This window comes from Plectrocnemia conspersa, unplaced genomic scaffold (genome assembly GCF_051122295.1).
Source record: "Plectrocnemia conspersa isolate PC_06_02 unplaced genomic scaffold, ASM5112229v1 ptg000006l, whole genome shotgun sequence".
Lineage (NCBI taxonomy): Eukaryota > Metazoa > Arthropoda > Insecta > Trichoptera > Polycentropodidae > Plectrocnemia > Plectrocnemia conspersa.
In genome coordinates, this window is record NW_028277170.1 from 11,408,884 (window position 1) to 11,422,846 (window position 13,963).

The 13,963-nt window shown below is 31.1% G+C and overlaps 1 long non-coding RNA gene across 1 annotated transcript in view; it reads left to right on the plus strand.

Annotated features, from left to right (window-relative positions):
* LOC148234232 (uncharacterized) overlaps window positions 1-13,520 on the plus strand; it is a 39,390-nt gene extending 25,870 nt beyond the window's left edge. Inside the window, exon 5 of the long non-coding RNA XR_015810090.1 lies at window positions 13,161-13,520. This is a non-coding gene — a long non-coding RNA (uncharacterized LOC148234232). The remainder of the gene's footprint in view (window positions 1-13,160) is intronic.
* Window positions 13,521-13,963: the final 443 nt, after the last annotated feature.

Genomic DNA, 13,963 nt, shown 5'->3' on the forward strand with positions numbered 1-13,963 from the left:
ACAGGTGGCCCTCGACTTTTGCATATAATTGGCTCCTGAAAATGTGTGCGAATGTTGAATGTTCGAAAGTAGAGGAAACTAAAATATATTGAAATTGTGTGTATTTTAAAATATGTATTTATCAAGTAAATATAATATGTTTAAGAGGCGGTTAAGAGACATGTTTAAGTGGGGTTTGCGGGTGTTTCCTTTGAAAAGTTATCAAGAGTTAACTGTTTTCCACTATTCTTTTTCCTTTCTTCATATAGTATTTTATAACATGCTATGTCTTTATTAATCGCCCTACGCATTTGAGATATGCGTTCTCCATTGGGATCACAATCTTCTATAATATTTAAAAATTTGTCAAGATGCGTGAAGGCTGCATTAATATTTTTCATTGTTAAAGAGTTTTCCAAAATAAACCTGTCTTATCTACAATAAATATATGGCTAGAGGAATATTCTCCATCTTCAATAATTTTGGATAATTAGGAAATGAATGCTTTTGCAGCATCTTTTCAGAACGATATAAGACCCCTACTGGAGTACCTCAAGGATCCAATTTGGGTCCATTGTTGTTTTTATTGTTCATTAATGACATAGAAACAGCAATAGAGCATTCAGATTTTTTATTATATGCAGATGACTTGAAAATTTACAAGAAAATGCATTCGATTTCTGATTTCCTCGACCTACAGGAGGATCTCAACTCTATATGGAAATAGGCTTGCTATAACCAATTGCCTTTCAGTGTAAAGAAATGTCACACAATTTCATTTTCAAGGTCGTTAACGCCGGCAAAATATTCATACCATCTAGGCGGATATTTTCTGGAAAGGTTTTCTTCAACTAAGGATTTAGGAGTGACTTTCGAAGAACGTTGGAAATTTAGCCAGCACATTGCAGGACTCATAGCAAATCCTTAAAAATGCTCGGTTTTATCTTGAGAAATGCGCGTTACTTCAGGAATACTTTAGTATTGCGCACTCTTAATGATACTCTAGTCCGCAGCATACTAGAAACTAGCTCCATCATTTGGATTCCAGGCGTAATGAATCAATGTAATGAATTGAAGCTGGAAAAAGTACAACGTAAATTTCTTCGATATTTATACTTGAAGGAATACGGGTATTATCCGTTCTTGTTTCCCAGTGCTTTTATTTTGGGAGCCCTGGGATACGTTTCTTTGTCGACTCGCAGAAGTGTTTATGTAATTAAACACTTCTGGAAATTGCTCAAGGGCATCGTAGACAATCCTTCAGTGCTCGAGCAGCTTCAAATGTGGGCTCCTGAAGGTGGTTATAGTTCTCGGTCGCGTCCACTATTCTTGCCTGTTAAGTCTAGAACTGGAGCACTTGCCAACTCTTCTCTGGCCAAGGCTATTTATCTGCTCAATTCTGTCCATAGTAATATTGACATTTTCTCTTGCACATATGGAGTTTTGGTTCAGTTCGTATGGGACAATGCACACCTGTTGAGGTGATTTGTGTCTGTTGTTTTGTCTTGTTTATATTTGTATGTATTAAGATGTATTAGTACTTTTGACTATCGTGACGCATTGGGTTTGCCTGTCAGGTCACGATGGTTATAATTTTAATAAATAAATAAATAATAAATAAATAATCTTTATTCGCATCAGCCGATTCTCCAGTAAATTTAATATTATGAAAAGAATACCTCATTTTAAAATTGTAAAACCAACCGTACTTGCTTGTAAAATCGCGTTAAAAATTGTTTTTTTAATCTATCCTTCCAATCTTTGTACAAACTAAGAACTTTTGCTTGAATAATTGAAATACTCAGAGGGACATCTTTTTGATGTTGGTCATCGATCCACGATGACAATGATTTTTCCATTTCATCCATGTTTTTTAGCGTGTTATTTTGAAAACATATCTTTAAAGATTGTAAAAATAAACCTATAATTTTCAACTGAAGTTTACAACACTGAAGTTTTTCCGTTTCTAACTCATGTTTATAATTAAAAAAAAAATTGAATTAAATTTTTTTTTTAAATGTGCGAAATAGCGAATTGTGCGAAAGTCAAACGTTCGAAAGTCGAGGACCGCCTGTAGTATGTTGCATGGCGTAGAATGTATTATCTAGCGCGCGTCCTTTCCAAACAAATAGTAGTTTTTTTAGTCGGTGTTTACCAGTAATTAACGCCTTAGGATGGATGTACCATTAGTTGAGCCTTGCAGTATTTCCAATTATTACCTCAATTCTTTGCTCATGAGATCTCTCTTTTATTATTGGTTCTACTTTCAAGTGCTGATTTCTCTTTTTATTGTTCGAAATGCGGTCGTAAGAATGACTTTTTTAACAAATTGGGGAGGTGGTTGAAACATCCATACACTTTAATATTTATATAAAGGAATAAAAAAATGGCATCAGATTATGCAATTCTTACGCGAAAATTGTAAGCTAAGTTTATCAAATTGCAGAGGAAAATTTTAAGATAACGCTGCTAACATATCTAGACGATATAAAGGAATGCAGAAATAAATATTAAAACAAAAAATATGCTTTGTATCTATTGCATATAATAGGCCTGTGGAATGTTGCTCACATAAGTGCAGTTGCTGTTTATCAACTTGCCGGTGAAAAACATTCAAAGATGCTTATCTGCACCCAAATTAAAAGCACATATTATTGCTGCAGAAAAATATTGAAATCGTACTGCTATCAAATCGAGATACTAGAAAAGAAGTCACAAATATTGTCAATAATAATTTAAACGGTTTTAAAATCGAAATTGCGACGATTATGTTAAACCAAACATAAACTGGAAATATCATAATGCCCTTATTCATCTATACACCTATCCTTAAATTCCTAAAAACGTTTCGTTTTAAAATTATAATTAATCATGTCCTGATTTTAATGACATGAGGCGATAACTCTGATATACAAATTCACTTAATTTACCCTGATATATATTTATTTTTAACTATATTAATATAGTTATTAATTTTTCGAAAAAAAGTCCAAGAACTTTTTTACCGCTGTAGGCGTATTTGGCAACGGGGGTTTTGGAACGTACTCGTATTTAGTCTGGCACGTCAAAGGGGTTCGTTCCGCTGAAAGCAAACAATATCCGTCGGGGGCTAATTTGCCCCCCTGGCTTGTGGTCCAGACAGAGGAGGTGGAGAATTATTTTTATACTGACACGCCGTATCGATTGCATCTGCAGTTGCAGGCGTGGCTTGGCTCGAGCGGAGTGGTTGCAAACTCCATGGTAACAGACATGACCGGCGCATTCGCGCTGCATCGATCTGGAGCCTTGATGGTTGCCATGGAATTCATCTGTAATACGTGTATGTACATCATAATTTCCTGGGGCAATATAAAAGTTTAAAGACTAGCGACAATTACTGCATCCGGGGAGACTTATTCTTAAGTTGTCACCCTACAGCTACAAGTGGGCGGCGGCCTCCTTAGTAACAGCACTGCGTATGAGAATTGGTATAACAAATATAGTTTTCAAGGAAAGTAGTTTCAGGGGAGATTTCGAGGAATAGGGTGAAGAAAATGACGCAATTCCTAACTAAGATTGGATCGATTGTTATCCCACACGTCAATCGGAAACCGAGAGATAATAATTAAAAAATATTATTGACAAATGGCATAAGTTGAATCCGAAATGAAACAGGGCAATAAAGTGCCGTCTCATTTCAAGGCGGCAATCCTTTAAAATAATAGACGCTTTAATCAAGACACAACATAATAAGTAAGTGGAGGAAATTTATGAAATAAACCAAAATTAATAAGATATCGAAAAGATTTGCGCTACTTCAGAAGCAATTGGCGATGAAATGGGTTCATTGTTATAAAATAAAGACAGTAAAGTGGTACACAAAAGGCATACAACCCCTAAGATTTTCAAGGTCGCACAATTTACCGGAAAGATCATGGCCACGTACTTATCAATTATAGGGGGAATTTTGCTTTTCGACTACAAAGAAAAGGGTGTCAACATAACTGAAATATATTATATAACAGAGTCTTTATCTAATTTAGTGATATACATACAACCAAAATAAGCAAAGAAGCTACTTTTCAAATTAAAATTATCCCAAGAGCCACTCATATGTAAATATTTTTTACCATTTTTTTCTAATAAATAATTCATAGGGAATTTAAAATTAAATATTTTACAAAATAAAATACATCTATTTACAAATGTATTGCATATTTACTAATTTACCAAAATTATTAAAAACAAACTTGAAACGGGATTGCACATATAAAAGTCTGAGGTAGAATATGCCATTAAAATATCAACCAGACCTGATTTGATACCAGCAGAATTTAAAAAAAATAAATACAACACGACTGTTTTCAATCGAGATTTATTTCATCACCAGAAAATATCAAATCAAACGTGTGCATCGACTTCATATTTGCCACTTATTAATGTTAAATTAACTACAAGAATTCACACACAATGCGAATAAGTTATTAGCAGAAAAAAATTTGGATTTAAGAAGACTATGCTTTTTTTATGCAACGGTATAAGAAATGCGTTATAAAATATTTAAAAATATTGTTACAAATTTATCAAGATTCTGAAAAAAATTGCTGAAGAGAGAGTTCTCGATTTGGAATGTTTTTCGAGATATTATCTAGAAATAGTTATTAACAAAATTATATCCATTAAAAACTATAAAACCTCACAACTATATTGTCGCTCACGCGCCGGTTACAAATGCAAAAAGAGGGGATTCTGCAGCTCCGGCTGAATCAATAAAGGTATATAATATTATACATGTTGTGCTAGGTGTAGGTTCCCGGATACGATATCTGGACACGTACCTATAAAACCATGTACACTTTGTGCACGTATAGCGCATCAGACGTAGCAACGCAGAGGTCCCTAGGGGCATTTTCATGACTGTGTGAGAGAGGGGTGGCTCATAGAATTTAACACTTTACGTTCAGACACTGAATAAATATTTCCATATTTAATGTTGATGACTTATTACGTGCTTAAAAAGTAAATACATTAGTAATTAACACCAAAAAATAAAAAAGCTAACATTGATGTCCTAAGAAATATTTTAGAAGTTCTTAATCCAATGATAATTGCTATTAAAGCAAGACGCAAAAGGGGATTTTTTAACTATTTTAAAATGCATCACAATTAAAGTCGAAAGCTGACAAATTTAGCACAGATGATATTCGATAAAATTTATAAATTTGCCATAAAATATCTGTATCAATCCTGTAAAAATAATATATTAGTACAATATGTTGATATTTCATATTGAATATGGTAAATGATTATTTTGTTATAGTAACTTAGTAGCAGAGAAGCTTTTATTTTTCTTAGATCATTTGCGAGATAACAATTTTTATGACCTAGATATCTGCCGTAGTTTTCTGAAAAAATAACTCTATAGTCTTGTTTAAAATTAGCAGTTATTTAAAATATTTAGAGTTTATAAAGAAATAAATTTAAAATTTTTTTTTTTTTTTTAAAAACACGAGTTTATTCAATTCTTCTGGCCTTTTCAATTCTTCTGTGATTTTTATGTACAAATATGTAAATATAGAATTAGTTACCAGTGGTATAAATAAAAATTTGTTTAAAATTAAAAAAAAACAACATATTTTAACGAACATATATTCTTTATTTTTAAGGCTCTTTAACATTATTTAAGGAAATCAAATCGGTTATATGTTTGAAATTTTCCTACTCAAAATAATATGCTCTGTTTTTTAGGATATTTTATTATATAAATAGGATATGTTATTATAAATACTAGGAATAAGTAATAAAAGTTTTAAAATCAGCTCTAAACTTCAAACATCACTACAAATGTAATATAAAATATAATTTATTTATTCATATTCAGTTTCCAATCGCAATGAAGACAATCTGACACGATCTAGCAATTTCCATTTTAGATATTAAGTACGGTTTTAAGATGCTCAAATTGTGTAGTTCCAAATGACAATTAAACGATTATTTTGAAGGACTTTCATGACAATCTTCTTTATACCCTTTGATTAATTTTTAATTTTTCGCTTAATCTTCATCGTTTTCTAGTTTGAACATGCCCGATGTGCAAATAACGTTTTTGAAATTATTGTTGCATATTATTCTGTTTTCGAGGAATATTTTTTGCCTTCTGCTCAGTCGCTTCCTTCTTCATGTTCTTGGTCTTCAGTACTGACCATCAAAGAAACTCAGATCTTAAATACGGATTTAATAAATTAAAAACAAGGCGTTCTTATGGATCTGATTTAATTCCCGATTTTATTTTGAAGGGTTGCGAAGTCAGTCTCGCTGCTCCTCTAAAATGTATTTATGATCTGATTCTCAAAACATCATCATTTCCTGATCTATGGAAATGCACAAAAGTCACCCCTATTCATAAAAAGGGTGACAAATTATATATAAAGAATTATAGACCAGTCGCAGTGTTGTCAGCTCCTGCTAAATTATTTGAAATAATTATTCATAAATATCTCTATAATCACTTTCGGCAAGTTTTGTTAGACCAACAGCACGGGTTTCGTCCTGCCCGTTCCACTGTTACTAACCTTCTGTCGTTCACCAAAACGGTGACAACTTCTCTCGATGCGAGAATTCAAGTAGACGTCGTGTATACAGATTTTGAGAAAGCCTTTGACAAAGTTTGTCATAGGTTATTATTAAAAAATGTCGAATCTCGGTTACTCGGATAATTTAATTTGGTTATTCTCGAGTTATTTAAGCAATCGTAGACAGTTTGTAACCTATGGTGACCGATTGTCAAAAGAATATTTTACCCCTTCGTGGGTTCCTCAAGGATCCAATCTGGACCCTCTGCTTTTTGTGTTATTTATTAATGACATAAATACAGCAATTACAAATTCAAGTTTTCTTCTGTACGCAGATGATTTAAAATTATATAAATGCATTCGATATGTTGTGGACTCCTTCTCTCTACAAAGTGATTTAGACTCTCTGTGGAGATGAGCTTCCATTAATCGTCTGCCCTTTAGTGTCGGAAAGTGCCATACTGTGTCATTTTCTCGATCCCATTCGCCATCAGCTTTTTTCTACCATCTCGGTGGTAACATTTTGACTAGAGAAACTTCCAATAAAGATCTCAGAATCACTTTCGAAAGCAAACGGAGGTTCTCTCTACACATGCACGACGTCTGTGATAAATCTTCTAAGATGCTCGGCTTTGTTATGAGGAATGCCTTTCACTTTGACGATCCGTCAGTTATTCGCGTCCTCTATGACACCTTAGTTCATAGCATTCTTGAATCAGGATCTATAATTTGGAATCCCTGAATAACCAAATATTCCCTTTTAGTGGAAAAAATTAAAAAAATGTATTTAAGATACCTTTACAAAAGGACATTTGGTTATTATCCGTACATATTTCCCAGCGCCTTTCTTTTAGGAGCGTTGGGATACGATTCGCTGAGCTCTCGCAGATAGTTTTATGTCGCTCAGCATTTTTTCAAATTACTAAAAGGTGCTGTCGACAATCCAGCTTTTCTCGAGGAATTCCAGTTTTGGGTTCCGGAACATTTTCGAGAATCACGATCGATAGCCGTTAGAGCTAGGACGTCCGCACTTGCCGACTCGCCTATAGCTGTGGCCATTCGGCTCCTTAATACGCTGGCATTACATATTGACCTGTTTAATGTTAGCTACAAGGAGCTGATCCAGTTTGTATCATTTAATTTTAATATTTTATAATTTTTTGTTATGTTTATTGTTCTATTTATGTATATATACGCTTTTTTTTGTTTTATAAATTTAAATTTGTTTTCGACCATCGTGGCGCATTGGGGTAGCCTGTTAGGCCACGATGGTCTTAATTTAATCTAAAATAAATAAATTTTGTGCTTTTCTGCTTGATGCATTTTAAAGAAAATCAAACACAACTGCAATACAATTGGAGTGTAGCCAATAGTCTAAATTTACTACAAATAGTTATTGCTCAATTAAATATACATATTCTTCCGAGCTTAAGTATATTTTTTTGGTCTATTGCTGTTATAAATTATTAAAAATAATTGGTACATTTACATTTAAACACAATATTGACAACAAGGAAATTATATTAGTGTAACTAAATATACAGATATTAGTATAGTACGGATGGAAAATCTTTTTGCTTAAAACTAAAAGGATAAGTTTATATTCTGAAACAGGAAAACCTGCTTTTACACACCGACATTCAAAAGTTAAACGTGATTTTCAAATAAGTTATTATATATTATATACGTATGTTATGTGCAAACGTCTGGCGGCAGATTTCAGAGGGGGTCTGATGAACCCTCGCTGTCTGGCCAGACCCCTCTATAGGATTACCAGTCTGGAGTTTATATTATACACAATTTGTTTCTATATATACACCTTTCAGGCAGGGAATTATATGTACATACTTATGATTTTCGATTGTGAATTTGAACAGATTGAATACTGGTTGTACTCTTGTTTCGAGAATGTCTGTGTATGCTTTGTTCTCTTTCCCTTTGTCTAGACACAATGGAAAATTTCTTGTAAATTTATTTATTATTTTATTTGGTCACTCCGTGAGAAACATACATTCGATATAAATATTCTCTATAAGGAAGATGTGAGGATTACGATGTTCTTCGAAAGACTGGAAAGGTTAACCCAATCCAGCATCTAGATGTACAACTTAAAAGTCTTAAAGGAACTAGTTATTCTATATTTAGATTTAAAATTGAAATTAAATTTTGATTATGTTTATATACTATACATTAAAGTTTGTTTAAAAAAAATATATAGTACATTTAAGCCGCCTCTAATGATTTTCACATCGTTGGACCGCTCAAAGAGGTTCAGGTCTAAGGAAAATTTTTTTTCTAGAGATATACATGCACTTTCTGAACAACTTGTAATAAAAGGGAAAATGTAGTAGAAAAAATATTATTTCTTACTATTCTAAAAGATATGTTTTGTAAATTATTTATCTAGTTTGTCTTAATTTAATTAACTTTTTAGGTCAGCAATGTATGGCTCACCGGGTAAAAAAAATAATCTTTAGCTTCGAAATATTGTCATATATACATATGTATAATATAAAGTCCGATCCAACAGTCTCAATGTATCAAGAAAATAATTTAGTTTTTTTAATGATAAAATACATACTTTAAGTATTATAAAACTAACTAAGAAAATCAATATAGCAATGTTTTCAAAACTATATTACAAAAATTTGAACGCGGCGCGTGCGCCACGTTCAAAGGGTTAAAGATATTAATTTGTCTATTTATTTTGTTATTTCCTATTCAATAGTAAAGTATCTTTCTTGTCATATCGTATATTGCGAAACTAATTTGACTAGACGCGATGGCGACGCGATCGTATATGATATAACATTTTGTTAAATACGAAAGGAAATGTTAGATAACGCCGCGTCAAGGAAAATTCCCAATACAACGATATTTCATTATACAACTAAACACAATCTATATCTCTTTTTAACGAGTTATTTTATTTTGACTGAAATAAAACATCGAGTTTGTCTAAATATCTAAAAGACGAAAAAATTATTTGTGATTTATAATTATGCAAAAATAATAAATTCGAATTTTCCAGACATAACAGAAACTGAAAAAAATGTTTTTCATATGTATCTATTTATACAACTACCTTTCGTGCTGGTATTTAAATTCAATTTTATTAGAAAACTCTATCCCTTATATGTCACGTAGTCGTATCGGTCATATATTTTATATAATATGATAAAAATATTGTAAATTCATATTTTTTTATATAGCCTGAGGACTGTTATGCGATGTTTTTCAACCATTATTTGTTTTTCGTGATTTTAAAAATAGGTAGGGTCCAAACAAACATAATATTTATGCTTTGTTTAATATATATAAGATATTCTATCTGATATTATGTAACCCACTATTAGAGATTTTTTATACCTAATGTATAACTAGCTACCTACATTGGTTTTAATTAATCATCACAATATTCATGCATGATGATGGATTGAAAATAAAATGCATTAAACGTGTGTTTAATACATTTTAACGAGCTAAAACGTTTAGAATCAGCTGTAGACACATTCACACTAATATCAAAAATATGTGAAAATTTTCATTTTATTATCGTTAAATATTTTTGATAAGATATGTATAGTTAACATCACTATAGATTTCATTATCATACATACCATAAAATTCTTAAATTAACTTTGTTACAATATTTTTTTCAATGTAATAAAATGAGCTATTAAAATATTTTTATAAAAACTAAATTGTTGTCAACCAGATTATATACATAAAAACTTATAAGCAAATCTGGTATTTGTAGATCATATTTGTATTTTTTATTTTTGTAAAGCATATTTTTATTTACGTGTCATGATTTTTTAACTAAAATATATTGAGCAGAATGTTTTTTTTTATATAATTTTTATAATATTTTATTTCTATTATTCAATATGATATCAACTTTAAACTTGCAAAATTTATTTAATAAATATTAATATGTACAATTTTTTTGAGTCTAATTCTGATTTCCCAATGATTTTCATTTCTCGAGAAATGAGAATTCTCGCCTTCACTTTTCAAATTTCTCGAGAATTCTCAAAAATTTTTAATGAATGAAAAAATATATGTAATGCAGTAAGCTATTGCAGATAAATTAGTATATGTTATTTTGAAAATAATTATTTAAAAAACACATCCCACCCAAAATTTCTTTCGTTTTGTGTTGATGTTGATTTAATCGACAACAAGGCTTTTAATAGCCACTGTATATTATTTGTTCTCTTGCTCGTTGGTTCAAATATTATGAGTTCTTTCTCTATTGATCCGAGAAACTCTCTGTAAGGCTGAAAAAATTTTGTTTCTCTAATTGTTGCGCCAATGACAAATTTATTTAATAGATTATAATGATTCAATGGAATCACGAAGGTCCTTAAAATTCGTCAAGCCATTAAATAATCTGCGAATAATTTCTTTTGCCATTTTATATATTTCTGCTTTTGAAGGATAACTTAAGTCATTATTTTTTGACTGATGAAAGACACTGGATTTTGGAAAAAAACAGACATTGATGGATTAATTATGTCAATGTCTGGTTTTTTCGATTAAATAATTATTCTTTAATTGCGCGTTGAAATTTCGAGCTTAGCTCAGAATTTATATTTTTTAATAATTTTAACAAAAAAGTAAAGGCTCTTTCGGCTGTCAATAACAGCTGTTACTACTTTACAAAAACAATATAAAAAAATTTTTGATTATAGAAAAAAGAAAATAGACCTAAATCGTTTTGCAAAGATCACCAAAGCAAAAATCGCAGAAAATTATTGATCGTTCAAATACTTTCGATCTTCCGTATAAGTAAGCATATTTTCAAATATCTGGCACGAACAGTTTCGGAAAGATTTCATATCTGAGTGTCTTCTTTTATTACTTAAGCAAAAATAAGACGAGTTCAGTGTTAATTTTTTTTGTCATTTCTGACTTTATAAGAAGTATGCGTATTAAGCATGAACCCGCTTTTAATTATGCAGCGTTATAAAAAATCAGTAGTTGTAAAGCTTTTATAAATATTCGTACAAATTTAATTTTATGTAATAAAAAATGCTTCATGAAATTTTTTGAGAAATGAAAATTCTCGATTTGAAAATATTTTCGTAAAATTCTCGAGAAGAAACACTAGCCATGATAGTATAAGTTACATAATCCCACCAACGCTGGTCCTTTGAATATTTAAAAAAGTCAAATCGTTGATGGTTTTGATGGTTATAATTTACGGGAAAAGACTGGAAGAACTTTTATAATTTAAGTGAAAGAAAAAAGAAAACATTAGATTGAGTGTTAATTTAAGTACATTTAGATAAAGATCTGTAGGTTGTTTTTTTTACCTCTTGGAATATTTATTTGAGCTTTCAAAAAAATTTTGTAATTTGTTCGCGATAAGTTTAAGACTTCAAACACTCGTTAAAATTTCTGTATCGTCAGCGTCAACCCGAGCAAACTTCCTTGAAGATTTCTAGCTGTAATGTAATATGCGGTATCGAGTGTTCATTATTTAGTGAAATAAAATAGCATCTACTTCTCAAGTATGGGCGTATTAAGCATATCAAATAATAGAGAGTCTTATATTTATATATTGATTTTGAATTTAACCTTCATGCCATATTGTGTCGAAACTTTTTTCTTATCTAACTTTCAAAGGTCGGTACTCTTTTTCATATAAAAGTTAACGTATATATGCTTATCAAACTATTAAGTTAATATGTTGTCGAGTGATTTTAGAACCGAACTGTTTGTTAGTAATTTTATTACCTAAAGATTATTTTTTCAAATATTTTACAAAATGACTAAAATACTGACTTATCGAATGAATTTTTGTATTTTTAAAAATGTGAAAATTTGTCAATTGATGGATTTAATTTCTCGGTATTAAAAGTCGGAATACTGTAATATGTATGGTATTGACTGGTAGTTAAAAAGCCGCAGGTTCTAGTCACGGTAGCAGACTCAAACTCTTATTTCATTAAAAAGGAACTAATAATAAAACCGGTCGCAGTTGCAAAGTTACATATATTAATTATAATATGCATAATAAATTATAATTAATTTTATAAATGTTAGCGATTCTTTGACTAAAAAATTTGGTGGTTTTAATATGTACTTGTAGGTATTCTATATGTCTGATTGATGTATCCTGTTTTACTGGTAAATATCTACTCCATTGTAACACATTGTGCTTACAAAACTCAATTTTTATTTTTAGAATGTGAAAGATAAATTAAATATTTTTGCAGTTTCTACATTAGATCTGCTTGAAAAAAATATGAAAATTAAAAATAAAATTGTTTTAAAAAAGAGCGTATTAGATGTGAAAAGTATTTAAAATCGCTTTATTTATTTATAAATAATACTTTTTTGTACTCTCATGGGTGAAGAATTGTCGAAATTAAGAATTATTGTATAATAAGTATAATACTCATCAGGTTTGATTTTCATAGTTTTTCTTCAACTAAAAGTATGCAAATTAAGGTTAAGTCAACTGTCGCTCAACTTAGTACCGTATTATTAAATTTCAAAAACCTCTTCGACTCCACAGACTAAGTATTACTGTAAACAATTTTCCATTGTTATCGTATAATATTTTTAGCAAATAGTTAGTGCTACGTCCATATCAAATTATCTCGAGCGTTATTTTAGAAGAGCGCGTGACCATCGTCACAGTGATTGAAACCAGGTTCTCGAAATCAGATCAGTTATGATAAACATATGTCTGAACACCTCGCCGACGACGTCTTCCGTCCAACATCAGCTGCACAGCGGCCACATCTTCGTCCACCGGAAGATGTCCCAGGTGATGATGTACAACCACATGCATCAAGCGCCGAGGCTGCCTTTTCATGGGGCGCCTAGTCATGCCGCGCTGGTACCTTTGATTGAGACGCACAGCGGGGAGACCAGCGCCAGATCGCTGAAGGGAGGAGAAAAGTCCAACTTGGCACTGGCAATATATCGGTAAATATAATTTCAATGCTTTCGAAAAAGCTTGCTGTGATCCATAAGGCGCTTCAATAACTTTTTTGTTAGCATTTCTAATGTACAATTATATTTTTTAAATAAAGCTTAAATAACTCAATTTATATTTATTTATTTATCATAAAATCATTATTTAAAAACCATTTAGAAGATATAACAAACGAGAATAAAGTTGAAACGTCTAAAAGTCCGAGGTAAAATAAGCTAATATCAATCAACCGAGCCTGATTTGATACAAACACAATTTTAAAAAATCTGAACGAGAAAAACTAAAACATGTTTATGAAATTATAAAAAAATATACTTCTCTAAAAATATTTCTCACGACTGGTTGCGATTGATCACTACAGGGACAAAAATAAATATACATAAATCAGCAGGAAAACAATTAACAACATTCGCAATGCTGATGACACAGCAAAATTTGCTAAGACCGTTACCGACTTACCGAGCGTTTGAGATGAAAC